Source organism: Haemaphysalis longicornis, unplaced genomic scaffold (assembly GCF_048455015.1).
Source record: "Haemaphysalis longicornis isolate Haplotype H1 unplaced genomic scaffold, Haemaphysalis longicornis Haplotype H1 scaffold_2, whole genome shotgun sequence".
Taxonomy (NCBI): domain Eukaryota; kingdom Metazoa; phylum Arthropoda; class Arachnida; order Ixodida; family Ixodidae; genus Haemaphysalis; species Haemaphysalis longicornis.
Genome location: NW_027526295.1, coordinates 88,847,620 through 88,866,694, shown reverse-complemented (window position 1 = coordinate 88,866,694; position 19,075 = coordinate 88,847,620). Strand labels below are relative to the sequence as shown.

The following is a 19,075-nucleotide window of genomic DNA, read 5'->3' as shown; positions in this document are numbered from 1 at the left end:
CGACACCTAAAGATGACTTGCAATACATACCAGACTTTGGCTACTAAAAACACATTGCACACAATTGCACGCGCAAACATAGAAAAATCTCGACACTGCCATGCCTGCACCTCCTTCATTTTTTTTGTTTCCCCAGCCCAATACTCTGCGCTTTCTTGATAACAACCCAGCGGAACAGCCAGGTATGTGCCCGGCAGCGATGTCCATTGCATGTTTTTATAATACTCGGGAGGGTTCTGCCAGCTCTACTGCAGAACCCAGCGCTCTTCCCCCAGTTTATTTCACTCCCAGTCTGGGTGCAATAATGACTGGCGGTTTTTTCAACCTGTACAAAACACCGCTATGACGTATGCATATGCCAGAATTTTGACTCCTGTGGTGTGTACATTAAAGCCCCTTATACTGTCATCATTTATGACACTCAAACAGAAAGGTTCCAGATACATTGCAAACAATAACGGGCCTAATGGACAACCTTGCCTTAAAGACGATCTAGCAGGTATGCTTCCAGTTAGAGACCTGTTTATAACAATGCGCGTTGTGCATTCGCTATACACCATTTTAATCCCCTCCAAAATAACGTTTCCAACATTCACATGCTCCAAGACATCCAATATTATTTCGAGCGAAACCCGGTCGAATGCTTTCGCTAAATCGATCTGCATCATAGCTACGCGACTCTCAAAAGCGTCACAACATTCTAGCACAATCCGCGCAACGTGCACATTTGTCGCAATTGTGCGTCCCTTGATACCGCATGTCTGATGAGGCCCGACTACTTGTGTTATCACTGATTGCATTCTTTTTGCGAGTACCTTCATGTAGATTTTATAATCAATGTTCGTGTGGCTTATTGGGCGGTAAGACCCCACCGATGTCAATTTTTCCGGATCGGCCATTTTCGCGATTAATACGATATTAGCTGTAGTGAATGATCGAGGCACGCGCTTTACTAAGTACGACTCGCCAATAACGGCATGCAATATTGGAGCAACGACGCGCTTAATCGCCTTGTAAAATCCCGCCCCCAAACCGTCCGGTCCAGGCGATTTCCCACCGGAGAGTGCGTCAATGGCGTCGTTTATCTCTTCCAAACTGATGGCCTGCTCCAAGCACAGTTTAACCTCGTCGTCTAACTTGGGCATGCGCATTAGAAAATCATTCATGAACCCTGTTTCGGTTCGCCTTTTCTTTCCTAACAGTTCACTATAGTGCTCAACAAATGCTGCTTCAATTTTTTCTTTATCCTCTGTTATTTGGTTCTTATACTGTATGCGTTTAATCTCATTTTTTGTTGCATATCTTTTTTTAACACTTAGCGCGCTTTTTTGGGTGCTTCTCCCGCCCACAATTTTTCGCTTCGAGCACGAATCATTGCCGCGCGAAATGTTTTCGAGTCAGTGGCCCCCAGTTCGTTTTTCACGCATTTTTTTTCGTTTAGGAAAGTACTAGGTTGAGAGCTTTCTATCTCTGTTAAGTAGACAAGTTGTGCTTTTAGTTCATTTTCTTTTTTCCTTTCGTTGTAGCGCAGCGTGCCCGCTCTTTCTATTGCCATGAGCTTTATGCTGTTTTTCAATTCTTCCCACTTCTCGTTGAAAGAGGTCGGTTGAGGTCAGAATAACTTCTCGACTTCTCTTTCCACAAGCTCTACGAATTTGTCATCCTGGAGTAGCTTTGTATTGAACTTTCACAGTTCCCAGTTGAATGTGACGTTTTTTGCTTGTCCCCAACCGTGAACACCACTAAGCTATGATCACTAAATGACACGTGTCTTACATCATATCCGCTGAGCAGAGGGACTACTTCTCATGAAACATACCCGCGATCAAGTCGGGCATGGCACTCGCGTTGAAAATGCGTGTACCGGGGGGTGCTTCCGCTTCTACACGCTTGTCCTACATCTTCTGAACAATGGGTACTCGTCAGTGCACATAATAACTTTGCACTCTTATCGCACACAGCGGCGTTCCTAGAGCGATCTTCCATAAAGCAGACGCAGTTAAAATCGCCTAGCAATAGTACGCGTCTGTCACACTGCAAAAAGGATTCTATCGACTAAAAAAAAACACTCCGCTCGCCTCCACGTTAGGAGCATAAACACAAATAACCCTCCAAAGGAATCCATTGTACGAAAAACCAACGACGACATACCGGCCCACATCACTTACTATAACCTGCTCTACTACAATACCGATGCTGTTTCTAAGAAAAACAGCTCAGCCCGTATACGTACCCGTAGCGTGACTCCCACACACATAATATCGGCCTCTAAATGGCTGGACCATCCCATCAGTGCCGTCTTGGCTCTCAACCTTTGTCTCCTGGACAGCGACAACGTCTAACCCGTCCTCGAGAACCATTCGGCTGAGCTGGTACTGCTTGTGTTTGGCCGATAATTCACGAACATTTAGCGTAGCCGCACACAGAGCTGCATTGTTACATTTATCGGCCATTCCGAAAAGTTAGGAGCAACAAGACAATTTTGCACCGGTTATTGTGCTGCCCTGCTCCATATATCTGCAACATGGGTGAGCTCACCGTACCGTTGGAGGCCATGTTCAGCCGCTTCACCAACAGCACCTACGCCGTCAAAAAAAGGTTCAAGGTTCGGTCCAGCATCTCAGCACACAACACACGCCAATGCTGCCTCTACGAAGGGGGCGTTGCCGCCGCCTTTCGGTCCGTTGTCACGTTGGGTTTGGGCTTGAAGAACGGTCGTCTGACGGGCGGCCTCCTTGCCGTTGCCGCAGCCACGACGGCTAAAGGCTTTTCGTCGTGACTGAGGTTCTGCTTGCGCTGTTTCTTAGCCGCTGCTCCTGACGCGTCCTCTTGCATCCGCTTGTCTTCAATTTCGTCAGCTTCCGCGGCGCCCTCATCAGGAGCCTCTTGCACGGGCGGTACCTTCGTTGCAGTCGGCGTTACGGGGTTGTCCTGGGAAAGCGGTGGTTTAGGGGCTGGTGTTCCCGCCCCACCTGCCGCAGCGGCTTCCGCCTCCGCCTCGTCCATGACGAGCTACGTGTCACCCTCTTTCGTCAACGGACCTGCCACCTTCGCGTACGTCTTCACGCAGCTGGTTTCGTCGTGGCCGAAACGACGACAAATGTTGCAGCGAGGTACGCGGCACTCACGCCTCACGTGTCGAGAGCAGTGACACCGCAGGCACATGGGTGCCCGTCCGGGCATCACAAGCAGAGCGGTGTCGCCGGCGACTCGAACCTGATGCGGTAGGTCGTCAATCTGGACCCCTGGTTTGAGCTGGACCGCCACCCAGCGAGTCGTCGATCCTTTGTCGACGACGCCGTGAACCAGCCAGCGCTCCCTCGTCACGCTGACGACCTTGCCGTAGGCGGCGAGGGCGGCGCGCACGTCATCGTCCGGCACTTTATACAACAACCAGTGAAGTTACAGCCAAATGTACTGGTTGCTGGGGTCGATAACAACGCAGCGGTGCCCTTTCACACTCACTTCTGTGGCCTGGATCATCTTCTTTGTTGCGTCGGCGCTGTTAAACGTTATCGCCCAAACGTGATTCATCTGATACGCCTCCAGCGCGAGCACGTCTGAGAGCATATTCAGATGAGCCAATGTGTCCGGGAAATCTTCCACTCGATATGGTCGAGCCCTGAGGTAAGCGTGCAAAAAAAACAGTGTTATTCACCGAACGTCCTGGTGGTAGACCTGGCTGAGAAACTTGGTATTCCTGGTCGTCAATTGGAGCATTCCTGCTACCGCAGCCCTGACGGGCTGCTGAAACCGCTCTCAGGGAGCACATGATCGCACGGTCGCTCATTGCGGTGGCCGGAAGTGGAATCTCTCAGCCACGACTGCTCGTTCCCCAGCCGCAGATTGCCTTACACTGCTCTGTACCTTTCATTGGTAATTTACAAAAAAGAGCCGCAACCAGCGCGCAGTCGACAGGATACGAACCTGTGCGGGGAGACCCCAACGGATTTCTAGTCCATCGCTTTAACCACCCAGCCACGACTGCCCGTTCCCCAGCCGCAGATTTTCTTACTGTGCTCCGTAGCTTTCATTGATAATTACAAAAAAGAGCAGCAACCAGCGCGCAGACGACATGATTCGAACCTGTGCGGAAAAACCCCAATGGATTTCGAGTTCATCGCTTTAACCACTCAGCCACGACTGCTCGTTCCCCAGCCGCAGATTGCCTTACACAGCTCCGTAGCTTTCATTGATAATTACAAAAAAGAGTCGAAACCAGCGCGCCATCGACAGGATTCGAACCTGTCCGGGGAAACCCCAACGAATTTCTAGTCCAACACTTTAACCACACAGCCACGACTGCTTGTTCCCCAGCCGCAGATTGCCTTACACTGCTCCGTAGCTTTCATTGAAATTGCAAAAAAGAGCCGCAACTAGCGCGCAGTCGACAGGATTCGAACCTGTGTGGGGAGACCCCAATAAATTTCGAGTCCATCGCTTTAACCACTCAGCCACGACTGCCGGTTCCACAGCCGCAAATTGCCATACACTGCTCCTTAGCTTTCATTGATAATTACAAAAAAGATCCGAAACCAGCGCGCAGTCGACAGGATTCGAACCTGTGCGGAGAGACCCCAATGAATTTCTAGTCCATCGCTTTAACGACTCAGCCACGACTGCTTGTTCCCCAGCCGCTGATTGCCTTACACTGCTCCGTAGCTTTCATTGATAATTGCAAAAAACAGCCGCAACCATCGCGCAGTCGGCAGGATTCGAATCTGTGTGGGGAGACCCCAATGGACTTCGAGTCCATCGCTTTAACCACTCAGCCACGACTGCTTTTTGCCCAGCCGCAGATTGCCTTGCACTGCTCCGTAGCTTTCATTGATGATTACAAAAAAGAGCCACAACCAGAGCGCAGTCAACAGGATTCGAACCTGTGCCGGGAGACCCCAATGGACTTCGAGTCCATCGCTTTAACCACTCAGCCACGACTTCTCGTTCCCCAGCCGCAGATTGCCTTACACTGCTCCATGGCTTTCATTGATAATTACAAAAAAGTGCCGCAACTAGCGCGCAGTAGACGGCATTCGAACCTGTGCTGGGAGACCCCATTCGATTTCTAGTCCATCCCTTTCACCACTCAGCCACGAGTGCTCGTTCCCCAGCTGCAGATTGCCTTACACTGCGTCATAGCTTTCATTGATAAATACAAAAAAGAGCCCCAACCATCGCGCAGTCGACATGATTAAAACGTGTGTGGGTAGACGCCAATGGATTTCTATTCCATCGCTTTGACCACTCAGCCACGTCTGCTGGTTCCCCTTCCGCAGATTTCCTTACACTGCTCCATTGCTTTCACTGATAATTACAAATAAGAGCCGCAACTAGCGCGCAGTCGACAGCATTCGAACCTTTGCTCGGAGACCCCATTAGATTTCTAGTCCATCCCTTTAACCACTCAGCAACGACTGCTCGTTCCCCAGCCGCAGATTGCCTTACACTGCTCCGTAGCTTTCATTGATAATTACAAGTAAGACCCACAACCAGCGCGCTGTCAACAGGATTCGAACCTGTGCGGGGAGACCCCAATGGATTTCTAGTCCATCGATTTAACCACCCAGGCACGACTTCTCGTTCCCCAGCCGCAGATTGCCTTACACTGCTCCATTGCTTTCACTGATAATTACAAATAAGAGCCGCAACTAGCGCGCAGTCGACAGCATTCGAACCTTTGCTCGGAGACCCCATTAGATTTCTAGTCCATCCCTTTAACCACTCAGCAACGACTGCTCGTTCCCCAGCCGCAGATTGCCTTACACTGCTCCGTAGCTTTCATTGATAATTACAAGTAAGACCCACAACCAGCGCGCTGTCAACAGGATTCGAACCTGTGCGGGGAGACCCCAATGGATTTCTAGTCCATCGATTTAACCACCCAGGCACGACTGCCCGTTCTCCAGCCGCAGATTTCCTTACTCTGCTCCTTAGCTTTCATTGATAATCACAAAAAAGAGCAGCAACCAGCGCGCAGACGACATGATTCGAACCTGTGCGGGAAAACCCCAATGGATTTCGAGTCCATCGCTTTAACCACTCAGCCACGACTGCTCGTCCCCCAGCCGCAGATTGCCTTACACTGCTCTGTAGCTTTCATTGATAATTACAAGAAAGAGCCGAAACAAGCGCGCAGTCGACAGGATTCGAACCTGTCCGGGGAAACCCCAACCCAATGGATTTCTAGTCCAACACTTTAACCACTCAGCCACGACTGCTTGTTCCCCTGCCGCAGATTGCCTTACACTGCTCCGTAGCTTTCATTGAAATTGCAAAAAAGAGCCGCAACTAGCGCGCAGTCGACAGGATTCGAACCTGTGTAGGGAGACCCCAATGAATTTCGAGTCCATCGCTTTAACCACTCATGCACGACTGCCGGTTCCCCAGCCGCAGATTGGCATACACTGCTCCTTAGCTTTCATTGATAATTACAAAAAAGAGCCGAAACCAGCGCGCCGTCGACAGGATTCGAACCTGTGCGGAGAGACCCCAATGGATTTCTAGTCCATCGCTTTAACGACTGAGCCACGACTGCTTGTTTCCCAGCCGCAGATTGCCTTACACTGCTCCGTAGCTTTCATTGATAATTGCAAAAAACAGCCGCAACCATCGCGCAGTCGGCAGGATTCGAATTTGTGTGGGGAGACCCCAATGGATTTTGAGTACATCGCTTTAACCACTTAGCCACGACTGCTCTTTGCCCAGCCGCAGATTGCCTTACACTGTTCCGTAGCTTTCATTGATAATTACAAAAAAGAGACGCAACCAGCGCACAGTCGACAGGATTCTAACCTGTGCTGGAAGACCCCAATAGATTTCGAGTCCATCGCTTTAACAACTCAGCCAGGACTGCTCTTTTCCCAGCCGCAGAGTGCCTTACACTGCTCCGTAGCTTTCATTGATAATTAGAAAAAAGAGCCGCAACCAGCGCGCAGTCTACAGGATTGGAACCTGTGCGGGGAGACCCCAATGGATTTCGAGTCCATCACTTTAACCACTCAGCCACGACTGCTCGTTCCCCAGCTGCAGATTGCCTTACACTGCTCCATAGCTTTCATTGATAATTACAAAAAAGTGCCCCAACTAGCGAGCAGTCGAGAGCATTCGAACCTGTGCTGGGAGACCCCATTCGATTTCTAGTCCATCCCTTTCACCACTCAGCCACGAGTGCTCGTTCCCCAGCTGCAGATTGCCTTACACTGCGTCATAGCTTTCATTGATAATTACAAAAAAGAGCCCCAACCATCGTGGAGTCGACAGGATTGGAACGTGTTCGGGTAGACCCCAATGAATTTTGAGACCATCGCTTTAACCACTCAGCCACGACTCCTCGTTCCCCTACCGCAGATTGCCTTACACTGCTCCATTGCTTTCTTTGATAATTACAAAAAAGAGCCGCAACCAGCGCGCAGTCGACAGGATTCGAACCTGTGGGGGGAGACCCCAATGGATTTCAAGTCCATCGCCTTAACCACTCAGCCATGACTGCTCGTTCCCCAGCCGCAGATTGCCTTACACTGCTCCATAGCTTTCATTGATAATTACAAAAAAGTGCCCCAACTAGCGAGCAGTCGAGAGCATTCGAACCTGTGCTGGGAGACCCCATTCGATTTCTAGTCCATCCCTTTCACCACTCAGCCACGAGTGCTCGTTCCCCAGCTGCAGATTGCCTTACACTGCGTCATAGCTTTCATTGATAATTACAAAAAAGAGCCCCAACCATCGTGGAGTCGACAGGATTGGAACGTGTTCGGGTAGACCCCAATGAATTTTGAGACCATCGCTTTAACCACTCAGCCACGACTCCTCGTTCCCCTATCGCAGATTGCCTTACACTGCTCCATAGCTTTCATTGATAATAACAAAAAAGAGCCGCAACCAGCGCGCAATCGACAGGATGCGAACCTCTGAGGGGAGACCCTAATGCATTTCGAGTCCATCGCTTTAACCACTCAGCCACGACTGCTCGTTCCCCAGCCGCAGAATGCCTTACATTGCTCCATAGCTTTCATTGATAACTACCAGAAAGATCCGCAACCAGCGCGCAGTCGACAGGCATCGAACCTGTGCCAGGAGGCCCAATGGATTTCTAGTCCATCGCTTTAACCACTCAGCCACGACTGCTCGTTCCCCTATCGCAGATTGCCTTACACTGCTCCATAGCTTTCATTGATAATTACAAAAAAGGTCCGCAACCAGCGCGCAGTCGAAAGGATTCGAACCTGTGCGGGGATACAACAATGAATTTCAAGTCCACCGCTTTAACCACTCAGCCACGACGGCTCGTTCCCCGGCGCAGATTGCCTTACACTGCTCCATAGCTTTCATTTTTAGTTACCAAAAAGATCCGCAACCAGCGCGCAGTCGACAGGATTCGAACCTGTGCGGGGAAACCCCAATGAATTTTGAGACCATCGCTTTAACCACTCAGCCACGACTGCTCGTTCCCCTACCGCAGATTGCCTTACACTGCTCCATTGCTTTCTTTGATAATTACAAAAAAGAGCCGCAACCAGCGCGCAGTCTACCGCATTCGAACCTGTGTGGGTCAACCCCAATGGATTTCAAGTCCATCGACTTAACCACTCAGCCACGACTGCCCGTTCTCTAGCCGCAGATTGCGTTCCACTGCTCCGTAGCTTTCATTGATAATTACAAAAAAGAGCCACAACCAGCGCGCAGTGGACAGAATTCGAACATGTGCGAGGAGGCCCAATGGATTTCTAGTACATCGCTTTACCACTCTGCCACGACTGCTCGTTCCCTAGCCGCAGATTGTCTTACACTGCTCCGTAGCTTTCATTGATAATTACAAAAAACCGCCGCAACCATCGTGCAGTCGACAGGATTCGAACCTCACGGGTAGACCCCATTTGATTTCAAGTCTATCGCTTTAACCACTCAGCCACGACTGCTCGTTCCCCTACCGCAGATTGCCTTACACTGCTCCGTAGCTTTCATTGATAATTACAAAAAACCGCCGCAACCATCGTGCAGTCGACAGGATTCGAACCTCACGGGTAGACCCCATTTGATTTCTAGTCTATCGCTTTAACCACTCAGCCACGACTGCTCGTTCCCCTACCGCAGATTGCCTTACACTGCTCCATAGCTTTCATTGATAATTACAGAAAAGAGCCCCAATCATCGTGCAGTCGTCAGGATTCGAACGTGTGTGGGTAGACGGATATGGATTTCTCTTCCATCACTTTAACCACTCAGCCACGTCTGCTCGTTCCCCTACCGCAGATTTGCTTACACTGCTCCGTAGCTTTCATTGCTAATTACCAAAAAGATCCGCAACCAGCGCGCAGTCGACAGGCATCGAACCTGTGCCAGGAGGCCCAATGGATTTCTAGTCCATCGCTTTAACCACTCAGCCACGACTGCTCGTTCCCCTAACGCAGATTGGATTACAATGCTCCATAGCGTTCATTGATAATTACAAAAAAGAGCCGCAACCAGCGCGCAGTCGACAGGATACGAACCTGTATGGGGGGACCCCAATGAATTTCAAGTCCATCGCCTTAACCACTCAGCCACGACTGCCCGATCCCTAGCCGCAGATTGCCTTCCACTGCTCCGTAGCTTTCATTGATAATTACAAAAAAGACCCACCACCAGCGCGCAGTCGACAGAATTCGAACCTGTGCGAGGAGGCCCAATAGATTTCGAGTCCATCGCTTTAACAACTCAGCCAGGACTGCTCTTTTCCCAGCCGCAGAGTGCCTTACACTGCTCCGTAGCTTTCATTGATAATTACAAAAAAGCGCCACAACCAGCGCGCAGTCTACAGGATTGGAACCTTTGCGGGGAGACCCCAATGAATTTCGAGTCCATCACTTTAACCACTTAGCAACGACTGCTCGTTCCCCTACCGCAGATTTCCTTACATTGCTCCATAGCTTTCATTGATAATTATAAATAAGAGCAGCAACTAGAGCGCAGTCGACAGCATTCGAACCTGTGCTGGGAGACCCCATTAAATTTCTAGTCCGTCCCTTTAACCACTCAGCAACGACTGCTCGTTCCCAAGCCGCAGATTGCCTTAGACTGCTCCGTAGCTTTCATTGATTATTACAAGTAAGAGCCACAACCAGCGCGCATCGACAGGATTCGAACCTTTGCGAGGAGGCCCAATGGATTTCTAGTCCATCGCTTTAACCACTCAGCCACGACTGCTCGTTCCCCAGCCGCAGATTGCCTGACACTGCTCCGTAGCTTTCATTGCTAATTACAAATAAGAGCCACATCCAGTGCGCCGTCGACAGCATTCGAACCTGTCAGGGGAGACTCCAATGGATCTCTAGTCCATCCCTTTAACCACTAAGACATGACTGCTCGTTCCCCAGCCGCAAATTGCCTTACACTGCTCCGTAGTTTTCATTGATAATTACAAAAGAGAGCCGCAACCAGCGCGCAGTCGACAGGATTCGAACCTGTGCGGGGAGACCCCAATCGATTTCGAGTCCATCGCTTTACCACTCAGCCACGACTGCTCGTTCCCCAGCCGCAGATTGCCTTACACTGCTCCATAGCTTTTATTGATAATTACAAAAAAGAGCCGCAACCATCGTGCAGTCGACAGGATTCGAACCTTTGCGGGGAGACCCCAATGGATTTCAAGTCCATCGCTTTAACCACTCAGCCACGACTGCTCGTTCCCCAGCTGCATATTGCCTTACACTGCTCAATAGCTTTTATTGATAATTACAAAATAGAGCCGCAACCATCATGCAGTCGACAGGATTCGAACCTGTGCGGGTAGACGCAGATAGCAGGTCATGTTTTTATAGTTTGTTTGCTTTCCTGCAGTTCATGACTCACGTGTTCCTGGTAAACTCACTCACCAAGCTTGCAGAGTATTCATGGATACACAAAGTTAAACGTGCTTCAGTGCGCAATCGTTCGCATTACATAAAATATCACTTAGCTAGATAAAAAGTATCTTCACATAAGCGATTAAGCGATCTTTCTTGTGCGATGTGCCCGTATACTTTTTGTCAGTTTTAGCCTGTGTCTTCACCGCTTGTTCTCATTGTAAATTGGAGCGAAAAGCCAGTGAAGGGCGCCAGAGAGGAAGGAATGGGAAGGATGGCGACGAAATGCCGATGCGAGGGGACAAAAGTGAGCAATAGCGAACCAATATCGCTTATAAATCAAGCGAACGTGGCTACTGGGATGATGTAAGCGCTAAACACACTTGATTCGGTGTACGAGGGACGTGGGAGAAACGTTTCGGTGCGGCCTTCTAAGTTCGGAGCAAATCATGCGCATCAGACCTGGTCTAAACTTATGGAGGGAAGAACGACTGGGCTCATGCGTTCTAAATAACTAGAGTCCCGGCTTGTGGTCGTAGCTCATCCGGTGTCACGGTATCTAGCAACCGCCGTCACGCGGCTTCACCCAACCAACCGATGCTTTAAAAGATCACCGCTTAGTCTGGTCGGTACCGCAGTCATGGGCCCGTCGCGCTACGAAGCCGATGTCAATCTCATGCGGGTTGCCAGTTGATTACGAGAAGCCCGTCGAACATGACTAACCGACGGCGAGCATATTTGAAGAACTAACTAGCATTTACACGGTAGGAAATACACAGACAAAGAAAACGCAGATAGAATCACATATGAATAGAAGGGGTGCTGAGACAGGAGACGCACCCGAGGGGGAGGGTGTTGAAGCCGGAGGGGTGGCTCTGGACAACTTCAAGACCAGCGCGGGGGTGCAGGCAGGGAGCAGCAATAGTGGAACCGCATAACGCACCGGGGCCTCATGCCAGCAAGAAAAAAATGCTCGGCGGAAGAAGGTAGGAAGAAAATGGTGGCCGCATCGAGCATGCGCCCTATATGCAAATGGAAATTGTAAATTCAATAGTAGGTACAGTCGGGGACTTAATTTTGCAGACCACGCGAGCGCGTGGCAAAAGCCACCGATGCGCGCTCTGGAGGCCCGGCGCCTGTTGTCGAGACCGCCGCGGCGCGCATGCGCGTCCTGTTTTACTCGCAGGCACGCCGATTTTCTCGCTTCCTGCAGGGGTGCTGCAACGGTCACTCAAGCACCGCATAGCGACGCCTTTGTAGCATTCCTTTCTTCCAGATGGCACATTTGGGGCCTGACGTGACGATTGCGAGGGCTTTGGCGCAAGTGCGGCTGGCGTGCTGATAAACACTTGCGCGTGATGTTTTATTTGTTTGTTTTGTGCTTTATCGTTTATAGACGATGAGACTAGCGGCTTGCGAACGGCGTCCCCGAATGAAGCTCGTACGAAGTACAGCCTCACGGTACCGCGCTACCGACAACGAAATGCCAGCTACATGAATAGCGAGCATTTATTCACCTTGTTTATTGTGTAATTTGGCCACTGAACATATATTCCAGCTCGATCTCCGCTGCCCATAAAGTAGGCGATTTGCAAGTTTGATAAAAAGATTCCTGTGTTGTATTTTAATGTCCACTTCCTTACTTAAAAATGATTGTAAGACATACCCATGTGTATTGTTTGCTCGTTCGGCGCGTCGGCATTATTCAAAACGGCACCTCTGGTTCCCGTCGAATAACGCAATAACCTTATTCGCTACTTTTCGCCGGAATATAATTGGTACTTAGGGCCTTTCGAATGTTTTGTCACTAATGAATGGGTGTTTAACCACTGAAAAACAATCAGCTTGTCCTCCTGTTTTCTTGCTGACCTTGTCCTTCCGCTCCGCTGGGCATCTGCAAGGTGGCTTTTTTCTGATGGAGGCGAAAAGAGAAAATGCTCAAGTGTGTTCGGGATTTCGGCGCATGTTACACATTCCAGGTAATCAAAATTAATTTGGAGCTTTCAACTACGATGCGCATTATCGGCTTTGTAGCATCGGAGCCTTATAACCTAATAATCAATCAATGCAAGCCGACCTTGAAGAATTGCTCCGGCCTTGAAGCAATCCATCCCCGTAGGAATGAATTCCTCGGCTAACAGCATCTCTTGGCCTATTAGTAAGCCGGCAAAGGTCCCTTTGAAAAACAGCTTCTTAAAAGTAGTGAATAATTTTATGGCATTCAATATGAGCCCGAGGTGCCATTTTTACAGATGCTACCGGCAGAGCGAACAGACAATTTATGTGAGTACGTATTTCTATCATTTTTAAGTAATGAAGTAGGAAGCAAAAACATCGAAATAATTTCTTTTATCAAACTTGCAAATCACCTACTTTATGGGCAGCGGAGATCGAGCTGGAATATATGTTCAGTGGCCAAATTACACAATAAACAAGGTGAATAAACGTTCGCTGTTCATATAGCTGGCATTTCGTCATCGGTAGCGCGGTACCGTGAGACTGTGCTTCGTACGCGCTTCATTCAGGGACGCCGTTCGCAAGCCGCTAGTCTCATCGTCTGTAAACGATAAAGCACAAAACAAACAAATAAAACATGACGCGCAAGTGTTTATCAGGACGCGAGCAGCACTTGCGCCAAAGTCCTCGCAATCGTCACGTTAGGCCCCAAATGTGCCATCGGGAAGAAAGGAATGCTACAAAGGCGTCGCTATGTAGTGCTTGAGTGACCATTGCAGCACCCCTGCAGGAAGCGAGAAAATCGGCGTGCCTGCAAGTAAAACAGGACGCGCATGCGCGCCGCGGCGGTCTCGACAACAGGCGCCGGGCCTCCAGAGCGCGCATCGGTGGCTTTTGCCACGCGCTCGTGTGGTCTGCAAAATTAAGTCCCCGACTGTACGTTTGATCCGGCGGCCCGCTTCCACTCGCGTCTAGGAGCTGCCGGTACGCCTTTTGTCTTACTTTTTTTCCTGTGTTTATGCGTAATGCAGTTACGGCGGGCAGCCCGGCACGTGCAGTTGTTAGTTTTACTCACTCCCACTAAACCGTCTTCTATTTCTTTTCGTTTTCCGTTTAGTGTTCTCTGCTCCGCCCTCTCCTTCGCTTGATGAACCGTTCCTGTAAACCTGTAGCTCCAACGATCACCGTCCCTGCTTTTAAATGCATAGCATTTTACTAACTCACAATGTCACGCGGCGTTGGCGTGCCTTGTCGTAGTCCGCAGGCGCGCCTTGTCGTAGTCCGCAGCCAGGCCACTACACTATAAAAGAAATAACAGTTTTCGGCGCCCGGTTTCGAACACATGACGCCGCGGGCGGAACGCAAGGTGCCCGGCGCACTGCCGACCGAGCCACGAAACCGACACAGATTTCGATGTACCGAACGCGCCTTATATCCTTCACTCATTTCTGGTTTGTTTCGAAAGCGCCACAAGTTGTCCCGCGCCTCCGAAAGATGGCGACACGGGTCCCGCGATCGAGAGATACGACTTTCCGGCGCACCCCCTCGGAAATGCTGTGCATTTGATCGTGCCCCTCGCGAGGGGGATGTCTTTTTTGCTGAGGTGCTTGATGTGCCGTCGCTAATCATCAGCAGCAGCATTTTCTTGTTTTAGGCAAATTGGGCGCCAATTTTATTATGTTTTTGCTTTTAAAAATGCATACTTCTTGTAAATCGAGCAATATATACACATTCCCGTTAGGAATTTCTTTGGAACGGGTATATGCCAAAAGATGGACCAACAGGGGGTGAATACATACATTTTTTCCATTACGTCTTCTCTCCTTTTCTGTGTACCACGTTCTTTTCGATCGCGTTCAGCCGGCTTAGTAGTGCGCCTCCTTTATGCATGAGCGCGTTTCCCACTTCCAGCCGCCAGGCCTAGGGCGGCTTGCTTTGTACTTCTGCCCCTGATTTGTCGCCGCCAATTGTCTTCGGCGCTTTCATCCTCCACTCTGGCTCGAACGAGCACCCTCGCCTCCACCTTACAGCCTTTTTGATCCCTAAAACGAATAAGCAAGACGCAAGAGGACGACGTGGTGGTATGCATGCAGCGGCGAGCATCTTTTGATGCCTTAATCGTCGCCGGGCAACGGAATGGCGGAAAGAGAAAAGCGTTGCCATAGAGTGTGAAAGGAGCAAAAAAGAAGGGGAAAGTGGGGAAAACTAAGCGTTGGTGAAAAACCTTCTTTTTTCCTTTTTTTTTTTGCCATGAATAATTCAGGAGCAGACTTTTTTGGTGGTTGGATGGGCGCCCTAGTGCACATAATTGAAAGCTCGTGCCCTCTACCTTCTTCTTTCCCTCAAATTTCTTTCCTCCCCTCGAAGCTTTAACGAAGATATGCTGTTTCCTCCTTCGGAAGTGTCCCGCTTTTGTACTCACTATTTCTTTCTGTTCACGCCTTCTGTTTGCCGCGTTCTCATTGGTAGCGTGGATGGAACCCGTGAGAGGCAGTACACGTTTCGCCCGTTCTTCCCTTCCAGCGTAGGTAGCCCACTTGCCATTCGTCGCTGTTGTCGCCAGCTCTCAGGAGGCCGGTTAGCGCCTCTTATACTATCGAACGTCCACGCGCACTGGAACAGAGAATAACGACAAGACGCTTCGCGTATATTTAATCCCTGAATGAAGATAATAGAGTTGATGCAGATCAGTTTAGTCGGGCTCTTCTCCCGTTGGCCAAGGAGCCTTAAATTCGGCTTTATTGAATAAACGTTGTTGTTGTCAATGACGTCCTACAAGTATTCTAAGCTCCTTGTTAGCACTGCGTTTAGGAAGTGGAGTGCAATTTCTGTAGAGATGACGAACGCTATTGTTCATGGCGTGAAGCGGCTTATGAGAAAAGCGGCTGGTATTTGGTTAGAATTTGCTGCCTGGCGTTGGCGCGTCTTACTGGAAGGGATCGTTTTTTATCTTCTAAAGGAAACGTCAGCTAAATGTTATACCAGTCGCAGGGGCTTGGAGTCTGATTTGATGTGCTGTTGAGCTCAAGGACGCGGCTTCAATCCCGGCCGCTGGGGCAGCTTTTCTGATGAAGTCGAAAATGGCTAATGAGAGGACGCTTAAAGGGGCCGAGCAGACTAAAATATAAGCTTGTTTTATTCGAAATATTTGGTGTTTTATAGTGCCCCCAGCGGTTGTCTGCCAGCAAGCCATGCTTGATTCATTGAGAAATTAATCAATTTACCTTAACGTTTGATTTTCCCGCAAAATTGTGTGTTTCGTGGCGTTTCCGATGACGTGAGAAGGGCATGTTTTCAAGCGAATGATGGTGTGCCGTTTTGTCTGCAGCGGAATGGGAACGTCTTGTTTACCGTCAGTGCTCGTAGATGGCGCCGCCATACTGCGAAGCACTGATGTCCGCCCTCGCTTTGTTTCTGACCGTATTTGCACCTGGCCCATTTTTGTTACAGTAGGTAATAATCGTTTTCTGAATCATTATGTATGCTCCACAAAAAGGCTCACGTAAGACAATGTCACTTACGCCAATCGGCCATTCTCATGTGAGAAAATGACAAAACGCCGAACTACTGTGCAGTTATAACAAGCAGTACCAGCAGAAGTACGCACTGGTACTTCCATGTTTATATGTCATTTCGTAACTGTCAATCTTAACCACGCCGTTCCTACTGGAATCAATGTATTACTTTAAGCGCAAATCGCTCGTTCTGCAAACTTATAATGCCTGCCTAACTTGCGTTTGCTTTTGCCAATCGCACAGCAAATAGCACAGCCACTTGCACAGCTTCCCATAATACATCATAGGTTCTAGTGTGAAAAGGAGGTAGTGAGTCGCATGGCCGTTTCGTTTCTTGAAAATTATGTAGCTTATCCGAGGGAAGTTTACGCTAAAAGTGGGGTCAGCGTGATTCTCACGAGGCAATTTTTTGAATGAAACAAACTTGCATTTGGCCTGCATGTCTATTTGCACGGTTCAATCCTGTTCACGGTTCAATCCCGCACGGTTCAAATAGCGGGTAGACGCCAAAAACACGGTTCAATCTTTCTTCATTAACACCCGCATAATGCAAAACCTGCATGACGTACAATAGCTTGGCTCCAAAACATAAATTAGAAACTGTCGCGTCCGCGAAAATAGAGGGCCCACGTCCTCCCCACATTTCTTCTTCGTCGCGCGCCTGAACTACTTGCCTCTGCCAGTAAGGGTCACTGTCCCTATCTGTTTTTCCAACCTCTTTTTCCTCCCTAATCTTTAATCCCCCTCCTCCTGCTCCCCCCCCCCCCCCGCACTGGGTTTTATGCAGGTGAGACCCAGATGGGCTCCATTATATCCCCAGCGCACTTCCTTACCACGATCTCTCTCTCTCTCTCTCTCTCTCTCTCTCTCTCTCTCTCTCTCTCTCTCTCTCTCTCTCTCTCTCTCTCACTGTCCCGATATTTTTCCACCGGAACGCCTAAGTACTTTGTTGGCTATCTTTGCCAGTTTGTTGCTGCAAATACGTTGGGGTAAATTACCAAATACCGTGCCAAAAGCCTAGACACTTCACCCAGTCGACGCCGCTCCCACTGTACTTGCAGAACCTTTTTAACCTGCTTATACCATGGATTATGCTGCTTCTATCCTGACAAAACAAAGCTATGTCGTAGGCGTGAGCAGGCTCACGCTCTTCCAACTCGTGCAAGGGTAACGCTGAAATGCGGCAGTTTTTAATTATTCTGGCGCAAAACGATTCAATATAGATACAGAAAAGCAAGGACGATAACGGACAGCCCTGCTAGCCCTGACGCACAGAGGAGTTAAGCTTAACAGGTGCCTTAATGTCTTATTGAATGAGTTGCCTGGTACATTCGCTGTATGCCATTTGCCCGCCTTAAGTAACTACTTTGCCAACATTTCTGTGTTCAAGGATAATTACCAAACCTTTGTGTATGACTTCGTCGAAAGCCTTTTCAGGTCTCTCTGTATCACTGCCAAATTTTACGCCATGCTATCAGAACAATATAGGATGCTTCGTGCAATGTGTATGTTATTTGCTATTGGTCGAGCCTCAATGCCACACGTTTGGTGGGGCCCGACTATATCTCCTATGGCTGACTTCATGCGTTCTGCGAGGATTTTCCTTATTATTTTGTAATCTGCATTAGTTACACAAATGGGACATGCAGTTACCTTCCTGAGTGTCAGGGCATTTTGAGTCTTTGGAATGATTACTCGATGCAAAAAGGGAAAGGATGGAGGCTCCTACACCTCAGTGTATACGTCGAGTAACACTAGACTGGGTTGCCCTTGTCTTCGCAGCTTTGTCTTCGCAGCTCTTCGCAGCTTTGTCTTCTTCTCCTTCTTCTTCAGCGGTTCCCCTACAGGAAGATGACGACGGTGGTTGAATCTGAAGCAACCTTGTGATTGATTCATTGGTTGGCTAATCCCTAAAGGCATCTTGCCGCAATCATCATCAGAGGCGCTGCGGACAGGGCACAGACGCGGGACACCCCCCCGAGCAAGAGATGCTTCGCTTCTAAAAATATTGCTGAAAGATGTGGTCTTGGTGAACAGATGCTGTAGGGAGGAGGTAAGACCCTGGAGGTGTAGCACGGTCAGACAGTTGGAAGCTGCCGAAAGGCGTAATTGCTGGGGGCAGAGGTGAGAGTCACAGATATCGCGCACAAACAGCCAGTTGGAACACTGAGTTTCTTGGACGCCAAGCGTCTGCTTGCAGGCTTCGAAAAAGGGACGTATCCAGCTTTTCTTTTTAGGTAGGACTACGGAGGGGTTGAGCCACTGAAGATAATGCCTATGAAGGCAGCAAGAAATGGCTTCTGACAGAAACGTAACGTTGGAACGGGACGTAGTCTCCCATGAGTGTGGGTCCAGAAACTAGTCGCCGAGCTTGATGTTAGGACAGGAATTTTTTACAGTAGCTTTATGCACGCGGGCTGACTTTCATACAGCGGGGTTTTCGGCAAATGTAAGATTGTTTCAGGGTATCGAAGCCTTCCTTCAAGATCAACCAACGACCGCTGTAGGAGAATGACGCGGTGTGGAGCAAATACTTCCCTGTAAGTTTGGAAGACGACATCTGGTGTGGATAGGATAGGTAGAAATACATGGTTCGAGTACGAGGTATCAGGTCGTTGAAGGAAGTCTGAACTACAGGCCAGGAATAATTTCGAGACGAAAACGGCCATCAATATTAGGCATGGACCTCGCAGAATGGACGTGTGAACAGGTTGCAAGTCCGAGCAGAGCGAGTAAAGAAATCGAAATAGGCAATACATCCAGAAGCAGACCCTCATGTCTTAC

At 49.3% G+C, this 19,075-nt stretch overlaps 20 non-coding genes across 20 annotated transcripts; all 20 read right to left on the bottom strand.

Moving 5' to 3' along the window:
- Nucleotides 1–3,906: 3,906 nt before the first annotated feature.
- Trnas-aga (transfer RNA serine (anticodon AGA)) lies at nt 3,907–3,988 on the bottom strand. Its single transcript has one exon. It is a non-coding gene; the product is annotated as a tRNA-Ser (tRNA).
- A 77-nt stretch (nt 3,989–4,065) lies between these two features.
- Nucleotides 4,066–4,147, bottom strand: Trnas-cga (transfer RNA serine (anticodon CGA)). Its single transcript has one exon. It is a non-coding gene; the product is annotated as a tRNA-Ser (tRNA).
- Nucleotides 4,148–4,382: 235 nt separating this feature from the next.
- Nucleotides 4,383–4,464, bottom strand: Trnas-cga (transfer RNA serine (anticodon CGA)). Its single transcript has one exon. It is a non-coding gene; the product is annotated as a tRNA-Ser (tRNA).
- Nucleotides 4,465–4,541: 77 nt separating this feature from the next.
- Trnas-aga (transfer RNA serine (anticodon AGA)) lies at nt 4,542–4,623 on the bottom strand. The gene has a single exon. It is a non-coding gene; the product is annotated as a tRNA-Ser (tRNA).
- Nucleotides 4,624–4,700: 77 nt separating this feature from the next.
- Nucleotides 4,701–4,782, bottom strand: Trnas-cga (transfer RNA serine (anticodon CGA)). Its single transcript has one exon. It is a non-coding gene; the product is annotated as a tRNA-Ser (tRNA).
- A 77-nt stretch (nt 4,783–4,859) lies between these two features.
- Nucleotides 4,860–4,941, bottom strand: Trnas-cga (transfer RNA serine (anticodon CGA)). Its single transcript has one exon. It is a non-coding gene; the product is annotated as a tRNA-Ser (tRNA).
- A 1,031-nt stretch (nt 4,942–5,972) lies between these two features.
- Trnas-cga (transfer RNA serine (anticodon CGA)) lies at nt 5,973–6,054 on the bottom strand. Its single transcript has one exon. It is a non-coding gene; the product is annotated as a tRNA-Ser (tRNA).
- A 77-nt stretch (nt 6,055–6,131) lies between these two features.
- On the bottom strand, nt 6,132–6,218 carry Trnas-aga (transfer RNA serine (anticodon AGA)). The gene has a single exon. It is a non-coding gene; the product is annotated as a tRNA-Ser (tRNA).
- Nucleotides 6,219–6,294: 76 nt separating this feature from the next.
- Nucleotides 6,295–6,376, bottom strand: Trnas-cga (transfer RNA serine (anticodon CGA)). The gene has a single exon. It is a non-coding gene; the product is annotated as a tRNA-Ser (tRNA).
- A 77-nt stretch (nt 6,377–6,453) lies between these two features.
- On the bottom strand, nt 6,454–6,535 carry Trnas-aga (transfer RNA serine (anticodon AGA)). Its single transcript has one exon. It is a non-coding gene; the product is annotated as a tRNA-Ser (tRNA).
- A 395-nt stretch (nt 6,536–6,930) lies between these two features.
- Trnas-cga (transfer RNA serine (anticodon CGA)) lies at nt 6,931–7,012 on the bottom strand. Its single transcript has one exon. It is a non-coding gene; the product is annotated as a tRNA-Ser (tRNA).
- A 395-nt stretch (nt 7,013–7,407) lies between these two features.
- Trnas-uga (transfer RNA serine (anticodon UGA)) lies at nt 7,408–7,489 on the bottom strand. Its single transcript has one exon. It is a non-coding gene; the product is annotated as a tRNA-Ser (tRNA).
- Nucleotides 7,490–8,043: 554 nt separating this feature from the next.
- On the bottom strand, nt 8,044–8,124 carry Trnas-aga (transfer RNA serine (anticodon AGA)). The gene has a single exon. It is a non-coding gene; the product is annotated as a tRNA-Ser (tRNA).
- Nucleotides 8,125–8,201: 77 nt separating this feature from the next.
- Trnas-uga (transfer RNA serine (anticodon UGA)) lies at nt 8,202–8,283 on the bottom strand. The gene has a single exon. It is a non-coding gene; the product is annotated as a tRNA-Ser (tRNA).
- A 76-nt stretch (nt 8,284–8,359) lies between these two features.
- On the bottom strand, nt 8,360–8,441 carry Trnal-caa (transfer RNA leucine (anticodon CAA)). The gene has a single exon. It is a non-coding gene; the product is annotated as a tRNA-Leu (tRNA).
- Nucleotides 8,442–9,309: 868 nt separating this feature from the next.
- Trnas-aga (transfer RNA serine (anticodon AGA)) lies at nt 9,310–9,390 on the bottom strand. The gene has a single exon. It is a non-coding gene; the product is annotated as a tRNA-Ser (tRNA).
- Nucleotides 9,391–9,467: 77 nt separating this feature from the next.
- Nucleotides 9,468–9,549, bottom strand: Trnas-uga (transfer RNA serine (anticodon UGA)). Its single transcript has one exon. It is a non-coding gene; the product is annotated as a tRNA-Ser (tRNA).
- A 551-nt stretch (nt 9,550–10,100) lies between these two features.
- On the bottom strand, nt 10,101–10,182 carry Trnas-aga (transfer RNA serine (anticodon AGA)). The gene has a single exon. It is a non-coding gene; the product is annotated as a tRNA-Ser (tRNA).
- Nucleotides 10,183–10,418: 236 nt separating this feature from the next.
- Trnas-cga (transfer RNA serine (anticodon CGA)) lies at nt 10,419–10,499 on the bottom strand. Its single transcript has one exon. It is a non-coding gene; the product is annotated as a tRNA-Ser (tRNA).
- Nucleotides 10,500–10,576: 77 nt separating this feature from the next.
- Nucleotides 10,577–10,658, bottom strand: Trnas-uga (transfer RNA serine (anticodon UGA)). The gene has a single exon. It is a non-coding gene; the product is annotated as a tRNA-Ser (tRNA).
- Between the last annotated feature and the right edge of the window lie 8,417 nt (nt 10,659–19,075).